This window comes from Capra hircus, chromosome 22, assembly GCF_001704415.2.
Source record: "Capra hircus breed San Clemente chromosome 22, ASM170441v1, whole genome shotgun sequence".
In the NCBI taxonomy this organism is placed as follows: Eukaryota; Metazoa; Chordata; class Mammalia; order Artiodactyla; family Bovidae; genus Capra; species Capra hircus.
In genome coordinates this window covers 45,888,251-45,903,969 of record NC_030829.1, presented here as the reverse complement: position 1 = coordinate 45,903,969, position 15,719 = coordinate 45,888,251, and the positions used below count along the sequence as shown (strand labels likewise).

Genomic DNA, 15,719 nt, shown 5'->3' with positions numbered 1-15,719 from the left:
TCTTTCCATCACCAAATACTTAAAATAGGGCTCTATCAAGTCTAAGTTTTTCACCAGTGTGTCATGTAATGTTGATGACTCATCCTTTAAGAAAGAGCTACCTTCTTTTCATATTATGGTATGGAGCTAGGCTTGAATCGTTTAATATTAGCTCTTAGAGTGAACAGCCTAGTTAGTGCTATATGTTTTGGGTTGCTAAATACATCTTGGCTTTAAAATTTTAAAGGGAGGAGGGAGAAGTAAATGCTTATCTTGATAGCTTTATTTTGAATTGTTGAAATATTGCCAGAAGAGGAAAATGTGATCCCAAAACATTAGAATAATTGGGATTAAAACCTCTGATGGATTTTGGTACCAATTCTTCTGAGTCTGAATTCAGTAAATCACTTTACTGGAGACAGGACTTCTGATTCTCTTTCTCAAATACTTAAAGAGTGAAAAGTGCCCTATTTCCAAAAGCAATGATGATTACAACTTTTAGAGGTTCCAGATAGAACGGCCATTGTTGTGTACATGTTACTATCTTTACTTGCCCTTTGATAAGCCATGTTTGGAGAGGTTTTAGTACAGGAAATGTTGTAAATTACTGTTTTCCCTCAAGAGTCCATGATGCAAAATGAGAGGGGCACATGTCTGTAATGACTAGGCAGGTCTCTACCTGACATGAATTAGTCTCACAACAATTTCCCATTTGTACGTTTCTTAATGTGTGGGAAAGCTGGGTGGGAGCACATGTAAGTTTGTCTGGGCTCAGAGCACAGTGAGGCTTTCCTCTTCCATGCCGGAGGGTAGGAGACCAGCAGAGCCAAAGAATATTTTTAGAATGTTTATTTGCATGCGGAATGGAGGAGTGCAGAGCTGTGTCCACACTGTCGACGTTTGCGATCGGCCTTTCTGCGGTACATTGTCTCCATCCTGATGGCTGTTTGTGCTGTGACGCCCACCTCCCCTACCTCAAAGGGCTGTCTGTGTTCCTCCCTTGGGCTTCCCAGTGCTGCACCTGAAGTGGCTTAGCAAGTTGCCAAAACCCTATAGATGTGTGTTTATTAACTCTCCAGCTTGCCCTCCATTTGTTTAGCTTGGAAAGAGTTTATATATTCCTGTGGGTATTAAAAACCCATCTGATGTATTAAAGGAGCTCAAAGGATCGAAGAAGAAATGCTGCTTGAAATGCAGCTTATTGAATGTAGACATAAAACTTCTAGACACAAATCACTTTTTCAAGAGACATATTGTACACTCAAGAAGGAAATTCATTTTTTAATTATCAGCTTTTCTTTGGGACTTGGATTATCTCTTTTTCCTCAGGTGACCTCCACTCCCCTCGTTTTAGGATTGCTTATGATTTTGACAAGACCCCTTGGCGACATAAGGTGAAGAAAGGCATTCACCTCAATACAGTTTTCATGCCTAAGAGGAGGTCACCCAAGAACCTTAGCAAACACAGCATCCCCTGGCATCGTTGCGCGTTTGAAAGAAAAATGGGTGGAGAGGGTACAAGATGAGGCTAAGAATCACTCATGATCCATAATTATTGGAGGTATAAATGAACAAAGTCTGAAGGAAGTGGGAGAAATTCTCAGGCTATAAGCATTATTTAAGTCTGAATTTGGAAATAAGGAGTTCATGATCTGAGCCACAGTCAGCTCCTGGTCTTGTTTTTGTTGACTGTATAGAGCTTCTCCATCTTTGGCTGCAAAGAATATAATCAGTCTGATTTCAGTGTTGACCATCTGGTGATGTCCATGTGTAGAGTCTTCTCTTGTGTTGTTGGAAGAGGGTGTTGGCTATGACCAGTGAGTTCTCTTGGCAAAACTCTATTAGCCTTTGCCCTGCTTCATTCCGCATTCCAAGGCCAAATTTGCCTGTTACTCCAGGTGTTTCTTGACTTCCTACTTTTGCATTCCAGTCCCCTATAATGAAAAGGACATCTTTTTTAGGTGTTAGTTCTAAAAGGTCTTGTAGGTCTTCATAGAACCGTTCAACTTCAGCTTCTTCAGTGTTTCTGGTTGGGGCATAGACTTGGATTACTGTGATATTGAATGGTTTGCCTTGGAGATGAACAGAGATCATTCTGTCGTTTTTGAGATTGCATCCAAGTACTGCATTTCAGACTCTTTTGTTGACCATGATGGCTACTCCATTTCTTCTGAAGGATTCCTGCCCACAGTAGTAGATATAATGGTCATCTGAGTTAAATTCACCCATTCCAGTCCATTTTAGTTCGCTGATTCCTAGAATGTCAACGTTCACTCTTGCCATCTCTTGTTTGACCACTTCCAATTTGCCTTGATTCATGGACCTGATATTCCAGGTTCCTGTGCAATATTGCTCTTTACAGCATCGCACCTTGCTTCTATCACCAGTCACATCCAGAGCTGGGTATTGTTTTTGCTTTGGCTCCATCCCTTCATTCTTTCTAGAGTTATTTCTCCACTGATTTCCAGTAGCATGTTGGGCACCTACTGACGTGGGGAGTTCCTCTTTCTGTATCCTATCATTTTGCCTTTTCATACTGTTCACGGGGTTCTTAAGGCAAGAATACTGAAGTGGTTTGCCATTCCCTTCTCCAGTGGACCACATTCTGTCAGACCTCTCCATCAGGACCCACCTGTCTTGGGTTGCCCCACGGGCATGGCTTAGTTTCACTGAGTTAGACAAGGCTGTGGTCCTAGTGTGATAAGATTGACTAGTTTTCTGTGAATATGGTTTCAGTGTGTCTGCCCTCTGATGCCCTCTTGCAACACCTACCATCTTACTTGGGTTTCTCTTACCTTGGGTGTGGGGTATTTCTTCACCGCTGCTCCAGCAAAGCACAGCCACTGCTCCTTACCTTGGACGAAGGGTATCTCCTCACCACCGCCCTTCCTGACCTTCAAGGTGGGATAGCTCCTCTAGGCCCTCCTGTGCCTGTGCAGCCACCACTCCTTGGACATGGGGTTGCTCCTCCCAGCCTCCGCCCCTGGCCTTCGTGCCTGCCCTTGGGCGTGGGGTGGCTCCTCTCGGCTGTTCCTGCGCTGTAGCAGCCTGGCACTCTAGGCCGCTGCCCCTGACCTTGGACGTGGGGTAACTCCTCTTGGCTGCTGCCCTTCGGGCATGGGGACCTCCCAGCTTCTGCCCCTGACCTTCAACGTGGGGTAGCTCCTCTCGGCTGCACTTAGTGCGCCGTCGCCTGCACTGGTCATAGCAAATACCCTCTTCCAACAACATAAGAGAAGACTCTACACATGGACATCACCAGATGGTCAACACCAACATCAGATTGATTATATTCTTTGCAGCCAAAGATGGAGAAGCTCTATACAATCAACAAAAAGAAGACCAGGAGCTGACTGTGGCTCAGATCATGAACTGCTTATTACCAAATTCAGACTTAAATTGAAGAAAGTAGGGAAAACCGATAGACCATTCAGGTATGACCTAAATCAAATCCCTTATGATTATACAGTGGAAGTGAGAAATAGATTTAAGGGCCTAGATTTGATAGATAGAGTGCCTGATGAACTATGGACAGAGGTTCATGACATTGTACAGGAGACAGGGATCAAGACCATCCCCATGGAAAAGAAATGCAAAAAAGCAAAATGGCTGTCTGGGGAGGCCTTACAAATAGCTGTGAAAAGAAGAGAGGTGAAAAGCAAAGGAGAAAAGGAAAGATATAAGCATCAGAATGCAGAGTTCCAAAGAATAGCAAGAAGAGATAAGAAAGCTTTCTTCAGCGATCAATGCAAAGAAATAGAGGAAAACAACAGAATGGGAAAGACTTGAAGATCTCTTCAAGAAAATTAGAGATACCAAGGGAACATTTCATGCAAAGATGGGCTCGATAAAGGACAGAAATGGTATGGACCTAACAGAAGCAGAAGATATTAAGAAGAGGTGGCAAGATACACAGAAGAACTGTACAAAAAAGATCTTCATGACCCGGATAATCACGATGGTGTGATCACTCAGCAAGAGCCAGACATCCTGGAATGTGAAGTCAAATGGGCCTTAGAAAGCATCACTACGAACAAAGCTAGTGGAAGTGATGGAATTCCAGTGGAGCTATTTCAAATCCGGAAATGATGCTGTGAAAGTGCTGCACTCAATATGCCAGCAAATTTGGAAAACTCAGCAGTGGCCACAGGACTGGACAAGGTCAGTTTTCATTCCAATCCCAAAGAAAGGCAATGCCAAAGAATGCTCAAACTATGGCACAATTGCACTCATCTCACATGCTAGTAAAGTAATGCTCAAAATTCTCCAAGCCAGGCTTCAGCAATATGTGAACCGTGAACTTCCTGATGTTCAAGCTGGTTTTAGAAAAGGCAGAGGAACCAGAGATCAAATTGCCAACATCTGCTGGATCAAGGAAAAAGCAAGAGAGTTCCAGAAAAACATCTATTTCTGCTTTATTGACTATGCCAAAGCCTTTGACTATGTGGATCACAATAAACTGTTGAAAATTCTGAAAGAGATGGGAATACCAGACCACCTGACCTGCTTCCTGAGAAATCTGTATGCAGGTCAGGAAGCAACAGTTACAACTGGACATGGAAAAACAGGCTGGTTCCAAATAGGAAAAGGAGTCTGTCAAGGCTGTATATTGTCACCCTGCTTATTTAACTTATATGCAGAGCACATCATGAGAAACGCTGGACTGGAAGAAACACAAGCTGGAATCAAGATTGCTGGGAGAAATATCAATAACGTCAGATATGCAGGTGATCCCACCCTTATGGCAGAAAGTGAAGAGGAACTAAAAAGCACCTTGATGAAAGTGAAAGAGGAGAGTGAAAAAGTTGGCTTAAAGCTCAACATTCCAAAAATGAAGATCATGGCAACCGGTCCCATCACTTCATGTGAAGTAGATGGGGAAACAGTGGAAACAGTGTCAGAATTTATTTTGGGGGGCTCCAAAATCACTGCAGATGGTGATTGCAGCCATGAAATTAAAAGACGCTTACTCCTTGGAAGGAAAGTTATGTCCAACCTAGGTAGCATATTCAAAAGCAGAGACATTACTTTGCCAACTAAGGTCTGTCTAGTCAAGGCTATGGTTTTTCCTGTGGTCCTGTATGGATGTGAGAGTTGGACTATGAAGAAGGCTGAGCGTCGAAGAATTGATGTTTTTGAACTGTGGTGTTGGAGAAGACTCTTGAGAGTCCTTTGGACTGCAAGGAGATCCAACCAGTCCATTGTGAAGGAGATCAACCCTTGGATTTCTTTGGAAGGAATGATGCTAAAGCTGAAACTCCAGTACTTTGGCTACCTCATGCAAAGAGTTGACTCATTGGAAAAGACTTTGATGCTGGGAGGGATTGGGGGCAGGAGGAGAAGGGTGACAGAGGATGAGATGGCTGGATGGCATCACTGACTTGATGGACATGAATCTGAGTGAACTCCGGGAGTTGGTGATGGACAGGGAGGCCTGGCGTGCTGCAATTCATGGGGTCGCAAAGAGTTGGATACGACTGAGCGACTGAACTGCTAAGCATTATATCAGATGTTTCTCAAACAAAACATTGATACACTGACTGTCAGGAAACAAATTATGCATTCGCAATAATTCCATTTCTACTGAAGTACTCGCCTGTGCAATCTTGAATTATTTTGATAGATCCAAGCCTATATGAGAATATGATGACTGTTTATTGAATGCCTACTTTATGACAGGAGCTTCATGTTCATTTTCCCACATTATTTTTCTTTCTATTTTTTCATTTCATATGCATTTCACCAAGTAAGAACGTGAGGCTCAGAGGAGTTAAGTCTCCAGACTGGTGTTACAAAGCTACTGAGTACGAGATGTGAGTTGAGTCAAGGTCTCCCTGACTCTGAAACCTCAGAGAAAATTCCTGTTGCATCCAGTTGAATGGCTGTCTGTCATGGTAACAAGTCACTTGTGTAGCCGCATTTCAGACTGAGTTCATCTCATGGTCAAGGTTTGCTTTGAAAACTGGCAGTTTCACCATTCACTTGACCTATGGGAAGAAGTCTACAAACGTCCTGCTGGAAAAGAGCAATATGCTTCCTGAGTGCCAGCTTCATGCAAATCTCCATCAGACCTACTTGGAGGTTCTCTCACAGTACTTACCCCATTACTGATCAAGCATCTGTTTGTCTTCCTCTCCCAGCAAATTAGGTGCCATGGGCTGGAATTATGGTGAAAAATAGCTCAGGCCTGGTGTCATGCAGACTGGGTTTTAGCTCTCACTGGGATCGCTTCTTAATTGGGTGACCCTTACCAGCAAGTAACTTACCCCTTTTAGTTGCCACTTGCTCGTTTGTAAAAATGAAGATACTAATAATGACTACAGGGTACCGGGTTGATGTGAACATCACAAGATACAATTATAAAAAACACCTCATCCAGTACTTGGCATTTAGTTGGCATTCAATAACTGGGATGTCTTATACTCTTATATTTCTAGCACTTAACCTAGCCTTGTGTTTAAACCAGTGCTCAGAAAATTGTTGCTTGAGACAGTTTCCCAAGCGAATAGCCTTGTCAAGTGTGAGCGACAGGGGAGAGGATGTTTGTAATTCTGGTAGCTAAGACACCTGTTATTTTATGTGATATTTGAAAGCAAGTATGTGTTTTGAAAACAACTAGAAACTCAGATTCCCACAAGTGAAAAGTGAACTCTGTGATTCTTCTTAGGGAAAGAGAAGGTGGTCCAGACTAAGGAGAGTCCTTTCCCAAGGTCCCATGAAGAAGGAGGTGCTGATGCCAGATTCAAAGCCCTATGATCCTTTTAGGAATCTTTCTCTCCATCAGTGTTTCTTCTCCATATCTGATAATTTAAAAATAACTATTAACTAAGTACATACATAAAGGAAATAAATAATGATACAAAGTATCATACACAAACTTGGTTTAGTCGCTAAGTGGCGATGGCACCCCACTCCAGCACTCTTGCCTGGAAAACCCCATGGACGGAGGAGCCTGGTGGGCTGCCGTCTCTGGGGTCACACAGAGTCGGACACAACTGAAGCGACGTAGTAGCAGCAGCAGCAGCAGCAGTGCTGACTAAGGTCTGTCTAGTCAAGGATATGGTTTTTCCTGTGGTCATGTATGGATGTGAGAGTTGGACTGTGAAGAAGGCTGAGCGCCGAAGAATTGATGCTTTTGAACTGTGGTGTTGGAGAAGACTCTTAAGAGTCCCTTGGACTGCAGGGAGATCCAACCAGTCCATTCTGAAGGAGATCAACCCTGGGATTTCTTTGGAAGGAATGATGCTAAAGGTGAACAGTACTTTGGCCACCTCATGTGAAGAGTTGGCTCATTGGAAAAGACTCTGATGCTGGGAGGGATTGGGGGCAGGAAGAGAAGGGGACGACCGAGGATGAAATGGCTGGATGGCATCACTGATTCAATGGACGTGAGTCTGGGTGAACTCCTGGAGTTGGTGATGGACAGGGAGGCCTGGCGTGCTGCGATTCATGGGGTTGCAAAGAGTCGGACACAACTGAGCGACTGAACTGAGTGTCTAACTCTTTTGCAACCCCCTAGAACTATAGCCCGCCAGGCTCCTCTGTCCATGAGATTTTTCCAGCAAGAATGCTGGAATGGGTTGCCGTTTCTTTCTCCAGCGTGTCTTCCCAACGCAGGGATTGAACCCATGTCTCCTGCATCGGCATGCAGATTGTTTACCACAGATCCACTAGGGAAGCCCCCAGAGACTTGGTAAATAAATCAAATAGTGCGAATGGACATGCAATGAAAATTAAGTCTTTTCCCACCAGTGACCCTTTGCAGTCTTTCTAGGAGACAGTGATTTCCAGAGATTCATGTATTCCTCCAGGTTGCCATATGCAAATATTAGGTTGGTGCAAAAGTAATTGCGGGTTTTGCATTGTTGAATTTGCTGTTTGATACTGTGGTATATTCTTAAGTAAATGTGGTTGTGTTGAACATCATTTTAATGCACATTTCTTGCTTTATTTATTTATTTTTTTGCTAGTGACTTACTACTTGCTGTTTATATTTATTTTAAACTAGGGAAATGATGTTAGATGAAAAGCAAATTCGAGTGATTTTCTTATTTAAGTTCAAAATGAGTTGCAAAGCAGCAGAGAGAACTCACAGCATCAACAACGATTTGGCCCAGGAACTGCTAATACGGTGCAGTGGTGGTTCAAGAAAGTTTTGCAAAGGAGACTAGAGCCTTGAAGATGAGGAACATAGTGGCTGTCTGTCGGAAGTTGACAATGACCCATTGAGAGCCATCATCAAAGCTGACCCTCTTACAACTAAAGAAGTTGCTGATGAACTCAGAATCGTTTGACGTTTGAAGCTAATTGGAAACGTGAAAAAGCTTGATAAGTGGGTGCCTTGTGAGCTGCATGTGCTAAATTGCTTCAGTTGTGTCTGACTCTTTGCAATCCCATAGACTGTAGCCCCACCAGGCTCCTCTGTCCAAGAGAGCCTCCAGTCAAGAATACTGGAGTGGGTTGCCATGCCCTCCTCCAAGGGATCTTCCCCACCCAGAGATGGAACCTGCGTCTTCTGCAGCTACTGCATGGCAGGTGGATTCTTTACCACTGAGCCAGGAGGGAAGCCCCTGCCTCAAAAAACAGCAACAGTGCAATAGCAATGAAGCATAGAATTGTGACATGGGATGTGACATGGATGTTGGACTGTGACGTGCGATGAAAAGTGGATTTTATAAGACAACCTGTGACAACCAGCTCAGTGGTTGGACTAAGAAGTTTCAAAGCACTTAGCATAGCCAAACGTGCACCAAAAAATGGTCATAGTCATTGTTTGGTGGTCTGCTGCTTGTCTGATCCAGTATAGCTTTCTGAATCCTGGTAAAACCATTGTATCTGAGAAGTATGCTCAGTGAAGCAGTGAGATGCACCAAAAACTGCAGTGCCTATAGCCAGCATTGGTCAGCAGGAAGGGCCCGATTCTTCTCCATGACAACACCCGACCACATGTCATACAACCAACACTTCAAAAGTTGAATGAATTGGTCTACAAAGTTTGCCTCATCCTCCACATTCACCTGACCTCTCGCCAACCAGCTACCACTTATTCAAGCATCTTGACAACTTTTTGCAGGGAAAATGGTTCTACAATCACAGGAGGCAGGAAATGCTTTCCAAGATTTCCTCAAATCCTGAGGGATGAATTTTTACATTAAAGAAATAAACAGACTAATTTCTTGTTGGTAAAAATGTGTGGATTGTAATGGTTCCTGTTTTGCGTAATAAAGAAGTGGTTTGCGCCTACTTGTAATGATTTAAAATTCACGGTCCAAAACCGCAATTACGTTTGCACCAACCTAATAGAGAAACACAGGTACTTTAGATGTTTCACCATTCATTTCTTACAGGAATGACAGTGTTGAGTATATACACAATACCTCACCTTTTTGACTTGCTAGATTGGAAACTATCATCGTGTCATTATATAGGTTTGCTTTTTTTTTTTTTAATGATTACCCAAGATTCCAATTTGGAGGATGTTTTCATTTAACTTTAATTGAACTTTCAGGTTGTTCCAAAATGTTGGCTACTTGAGACAGTGTAGAAACGAATATTCTTGGGTAATAAGTAATTTATTTGTATGTATGGTACATTATTAGAAGAATCAATGGGTCAAAGTTTATGTAATTTTGATAGATCCTGTAAAAATGCTCTCTGGATATGTTAAACCAATTTGTATTTCTACTAGTTTAGGAGAATATATGTTCATTATAGTCTTAGCAACACAGTGTCTCATCAAAATGTTTCACCTCTTGCCATTCTGATACCTAAAAAATGGAATATCACTGTGGGTTTTCTTTTAATGATGTATGTTGAATACATTTCATATGTCTTAAAGCCATTTATATTTCCTTTTCTGTATACGCTCTAATTATATTCTTACCTCTGTTAAAAATTCCCTGGAAGTCCAGAGATTTGGACTTCATCCTCTCATTGTGGAGGACCCAGGTTCAATCCCTAGTTGGGGAACTAAGATCCCACAAGCCATGCAGCACAGCCAATATATATATGTATCAATTCCCCCTTCTATTTTTCTCTTAAGTATTTAGTCCTATGTTGTTGGTCTCTTCTTTTGTATTGAGCTTATATAGTAAGAAGAGTAACTATTTATCCTATGTATTGCATTAAAAGGTCATAAATATGTTTTAAACACTTTTAGAATCATAATTATCTTTTAAACACTGATAACATAGCTTTTTTTTTAACTTGAAATGTCATAAACATATTTCCTTGCCCTTACATATTTCTGCAGCACAATTTTTATAATAGCCACACAGTATATAGATTTACTATTTTTTTAACCAACCTCACTTAGGCTGTCTGTAATATTTGCTTTATAAGAAATGCCACCATACATGAATATCTTTACTCCTAAAACTCTATGTATCTATGTAACAATTTATTCTAATATCAATTCCTACAAGTATAGTAAAATAGTTCAGAACCATTCTTTGTTAAAATAAAACTTGATAAGAATCAGTTTCATAGTGTAAGTAAAAAATGTTTATTTTTCTTTTGATTCCTTTTTCTGTTGACTGTTTTTGGACAAAAGCTATAACTTTTATGAAGAACAGATAATCAGTTCAGTTCAGTTCAGTCACTCAGTCGTGTCTGACTCTTTGAGACCCCATGAATCATAGCATGCCAGGCCTCCCTGTCCATCACCAATTCCCGGAGTTAACCCAGACTCACGTCCATCGAGTCAGTGATGCCATCCCCCATCTCATCCTCTGTCGTCCCCTTCTCCTGCTGGCCCCAATCCCTCCCAACATCAAGGTCTTTTCCAATGAGTCAACTCTTCGCATGAGGTGGCCAAAGTACTGGAGTTTCTGACTTAGCATCATTCCTTCCAAAGAAATCCCAGGACTGATCTCCTTCACAATGGACTGGTTGGATCTCCTTGCAGTCCAAGGGACTCTCAAGAGTCTTCTCCAACACCGCAGTTCAACAGCATCAATTCTTCAGCACTCAGCTTTCTTCACAGTGGGAAATAGATGGGGAAACAGTGGACACAGTGGCTGACTTTATTTTGGGGGGCTCCAAAATCACTGCAGATGGTGACTGCAGCCATGAAATTAAAAGATGCTTACTCCTTGGAAGGAAAGTTATGACCAACCTAGATAGCATATTGAAAAGCAGAGACATTACTTTGCCAACAAAGGTCCGTCTAGTCAAGGCTATGGTTTTTCCAGTGGTCATGTATAGATGCAAGAGTTGGACTGTGAAGAAAGCTGAGCGCCAAAGAACAGATAGTAGGTAGAAGTTATTTTCAAGAAAATCTTCCTTCAGGAAGATATGACACCAACTGAGAGTAGAAATCTAAGTGGTATGAGCTTTTATTTCTCATATTCAGGTGATAGGATAAGCCTGTTTGTAATTGAAACTAAGACATAAGAAAAACAGAAAATACATTAGTGATAGGTTTATACATTTAGTGCTTTTGTTAGTAGTTATTTATAAGTCTCCTTACATTATTTTTGAAAGCTCAGTTTTAACAAAAGATATTGCCAGTTTTTAGCAGGGTCCCAAGTTCAGTTAATTATTTCAACTTAATAATAAGCAACATTTGAAATGACATCACATAAGCTTGTTGAGAGTCACAGAAAAATGAGCTTCAGAAACAAATTTTGAACGTGTGAGCTTGGCTATAACTGTTCAGGAAAATTAAAACAATATGAAAAATTGTTGAGATTAATGACTGCTGATTAAAACAGGATAAAGTCTCAGGATGTATAAAGTCACACAGTTCTCTAGCAGGTCTGTGTGTTCCAGAATGCTGATCTCAGTCCATAGTAAATCTCTCAAATTAATTATGTTAATACTATCGATTCCAAACATTTCCTGACTGGCCTATTCATCTATTCTATGTCACTTCTCCATTATACAGGACTTGGGCTTCAGATGCATGCCTCTGAAGCTCTGAAAAGGGAATTGTTTTTTAAGAAAGAGGTGAAAAAACAGAGAGATTTGTTTTCTATATTTTCAAACTGTGCAGGCTAGAAAAGGAATTGTTGCACAGTTACGTTACTTTGGATAATTCTCACAATACTTTCAAGCTAGGTCTCTACATGTTATGTAAAGTGGTGAATTCGGATAACTGTCTACTAAAGATGGGTTAGATAGAGGTTAAAATATGTTAGTGCCAGTGATACAGCTGACTCAAGAGAAAGATCTCGAATACATATCAGGTTGAATTCTGCACCTAACCTTGCTCTGTAGATACAGCATCGGTCACATCAAGTGTTTCCTGAACTGTATCTCAAGTTGGTTTAAAAAGTAAATTAGTGTCAAGGTAATGGCTATTCTTTTGCCACCTGTGCTGTGGGCAGCTTCATTAAACCATTTGACTTAGACTATTAACCATATAATAAGTCAGCTAGCCATATTGTGATGACCTCCCATCTGAGATTATTAGAATATCCCTTGTGATTTATTTATTTACTTTTGGCTGTGCAGGTCTTAGTTGTGGCATGTGAAGCCTTAGTTGCAACTTGTGGGGATCCAGTTCCCTGACCACGAATTGAACCCACGCCCCCTGCACTGGGAGCATGTAGTCTTAGCCACTGGGCCAACAGGAAGAGCCTGTAATTTATTTTTAAGATAATCACTGAGAGCAAAGGAATTTGATTTTTTTTTAATGATGTCATTTTTCTACTTTGTTTTCTCTGTCAGAATATTTAGCAATTGTTTTTAAACACAGGGCAAGGCTCATCAGAATCAGCTGGTGGTACCTGTGAAAATGTATGTTCTTGGGCCTCACACTGCACCTACTGATTCCCAGGCTCCAGGAGCAGGGTCTGGGAATCTTTATTTTGGCCACATTCTCCAGATGAGAGAGACTTTCCTGGACTTCACTGCCAGAAGCATAAACTCAGCATCAAGTTTACTGGCATAAACTCAGGGGGGAAATCAGAAATAATTAAGAAGAAAAGAAAAGGAGAAGAAAACTGAGATTAAGGCAATGCCAGAAGTTACATGAGCATCTCTCCTTCCCGAAGATTCAGAGGTTATTCGTGGCAGTGTGTCACTACTGCCTATTCAGGGCTGTAACAGGGAGATGTGGCCATAATTCAAACAGGTGCAGAGAAAAATGGCTATCCCAGTATTGCAAGTTGAGTTTATGGAAAATGACTGACAGTTAAAAAGGGATGGGTAATCACAAATGAGCTGTGAATCAGGCTTCGGGAAAACCTGAACAGAATCCACCCAGGCATCACTAGCACCTTGGGAGGAGAGATTTCAGAGCTTGTGTTACAGAATTTTGGAGAAAGTAGGTAATAAGTACCTCCCTGTAAGAACGTGTGCCAGACTATGAACAGAAGCTAAGATGCATGCAGTAAGTTACTGCCATCAGTTTAGAAAGGGGAGGAAATAAACAGGAATGGAGTTCTCCAGATTACTACCTTACTGATTTTTAAAGAATGAGGCAAATTAATTGTTGAATGTATCATAACATACATTTTTCTTCTCATTTTATTATATATCCTATTTCTTTTCATTATTTGTCTTCTGTGATGTGACTTTTTTCTTTTGAAGTGGTCTTTTTTTCCCCTCTTCTAGCATTAAATACATTTTAAAGCAAAAACTATGGAGTATAACAGTTCTATTTTTTCTTCTTTATTTTTTCAAAAATTTAAACTCCCAAATCATCCCACCCTTGCCCTCTCCCACAGAGTCCAAAAGACTGTTCTATACATCTGTGTCTCTTTTGCTGTCTTGCATACAGGGCTATCATTACCATCTTTGTAAATTCCATGTATATGTGCTAGTATACTGTATTGGTGTTTTTCTTTCTGGCTTACTTCACTCTGTATAATAGGCTCCAGTTTCATCCACCTCATTAGAACTGATACAAATGTACTCTTTTTAATGTCTGATTGATATTCCATTGTGTATATGTACCACAGCTTTCTTATCCATTCATCTGCTGATGGTCATCTAGGTTGCTTCCATGTCCTGGCCATTATAAACATTGCTGTGATGAACATTGGGGTACATGTGTGTCTTTCAGTTCTAGTTTCCTCCATGTATATGCCCAACAGTGGGATTGCTGGGTCGTATGGGAGTTCTATTTCCAGTTTTTTAAGGAATCTCCACACTGTTTTACATAGTGGCTGTACTAGTTTGCATTCCCACCAACAGTGTAAGACGGTTCCCTTTTCTCCACACCCTCTCCAGCATTTATTGCTTGTAGACTTTTGGATCGCAGCCATTCTGACTGGCATGAAATGGTACCTCATTGTGGTTTTGATTTGCATTTTTCTGATAATGAGTGATGTTGAGCATCTTTTCATGTGTTTGTTAGCCATCTGTATGTCTTCTTTGGAGAAATGCCTGTTTAGTTCTTTGGCCCATTTTTTGATTGGGTCATTTATTTTTCTGGAATTGAGCTGCAGGAGTTGCTTGTATATTTTTGAGATTAATCCTTTGTCAGTTGCTTCATTTGCTATTATTTTATCCCATTCTGAAGGCTGTCTTTTCACCTTGCTTATAGTTTCCTTTGTTGTGCAGAAGCTTTTGATTTTAATTAGGTCCCATTTGTTCATTTTTGCTGGCACAAAGACAGAAATATAGATCAATGGAACAAAATAGAAAGCCCAGAGATAAACCCACACACCTATGGACACCTTATCTTTGACAAAGGAGGCAAGAATATACGATGGAGAAAAGACAATCTCTTTAACAAGTGGTGCTGGGAAAACTGGTCAACCACTTGTAAAAGAATGAAACTAGAACACTTTCTAACACCATACACAAAAATAAACTCAAAATGGATTAAAGATCTAAGCGTAAGACCAGAAATTGTAAAACTCCTAGAGGAGAACATAGGGAAAACACTCTGACATAAATCACAGCAGGATCCTCTATGACCCACCTCCCAGAATATTGGAAATAAAAACAGTGCTATTTTTAAATGAAAGTAAATATAGTTTATTAAATGAATTTATTTATGAGATTATTTGTTCTCTCTACACACATGTGGTGGCACTGTGGTAAGCAGCAGTACCAACATTACATTAATATCAGTTAAAGTCTGGTAATATCACCAGGGATTAAGATAGCCATTTCCTAATAGTAAAAATAAGATAGCTAATCAACAGGACATAAAAATCCTAACTGTGTGCACCTAATAACAGATCTCAAAATAATGCAACAATTATTTATGGAAAAAAGGATTTTTATGGAATATAAAATATTTATGGAGTATAAACATATAAATCCACAATCACGGTTGGGAGATTTTAGCAACTCTTTCTCAGCACTTGATAAAACAATTAGACCATAAGTCAGGTAGGACATAGAAGATTTCAACATCTTGACCTGCTGACATTTATGAAGTACTTCAACCAACAAGTGCTAAATATCAATAACCTCAGATATGCAGATGACACCACCCTTATGGCAGAAAGTGAAGAGGAACTAAAAAGCCTCTTGATGAAAGTAAAAGAGAAGAGTGAAAAAGTTGGCTTAAAGCTCAACATTCAGAAAATGAAGATCATGGCAACCGGTCCCATCACTTCATGGGAAATAGATGGGGAAACAGTGGAAACAGTGTCAGACTTTATTTTGGGGGGCTCCAGAATCACTGCAGATGGTGATTGCAGCCATGAAATTAAAAGACGCTTACTCCTTGGAAGAAAGGTTATGAGCAACCTAGATAGTATATTCAAAAGCAGAGACATTACTTTGCCAACTAAGGTCCGTCTGGTCAAGGCTATGGTTTTTCCAGTAGTCATGTA

The 15,719-nt window shown here is 40.7% G+C and overlaps 1 protein-coding gene across 1 annotated transcript in view; it reads left to right on the top strand.

The window, feature by feature from the left end:
- The window catches only part of CACNA2D3 (calcium voltage-gated channel auxiliary subunit alpha2delta 3), an 870,293-nt gene that overhangs the window by 830,908 nt on the left and 23,666 nt on the right, over positions 1-15,719 (top strand). The window lies entirely within an intron of this gene.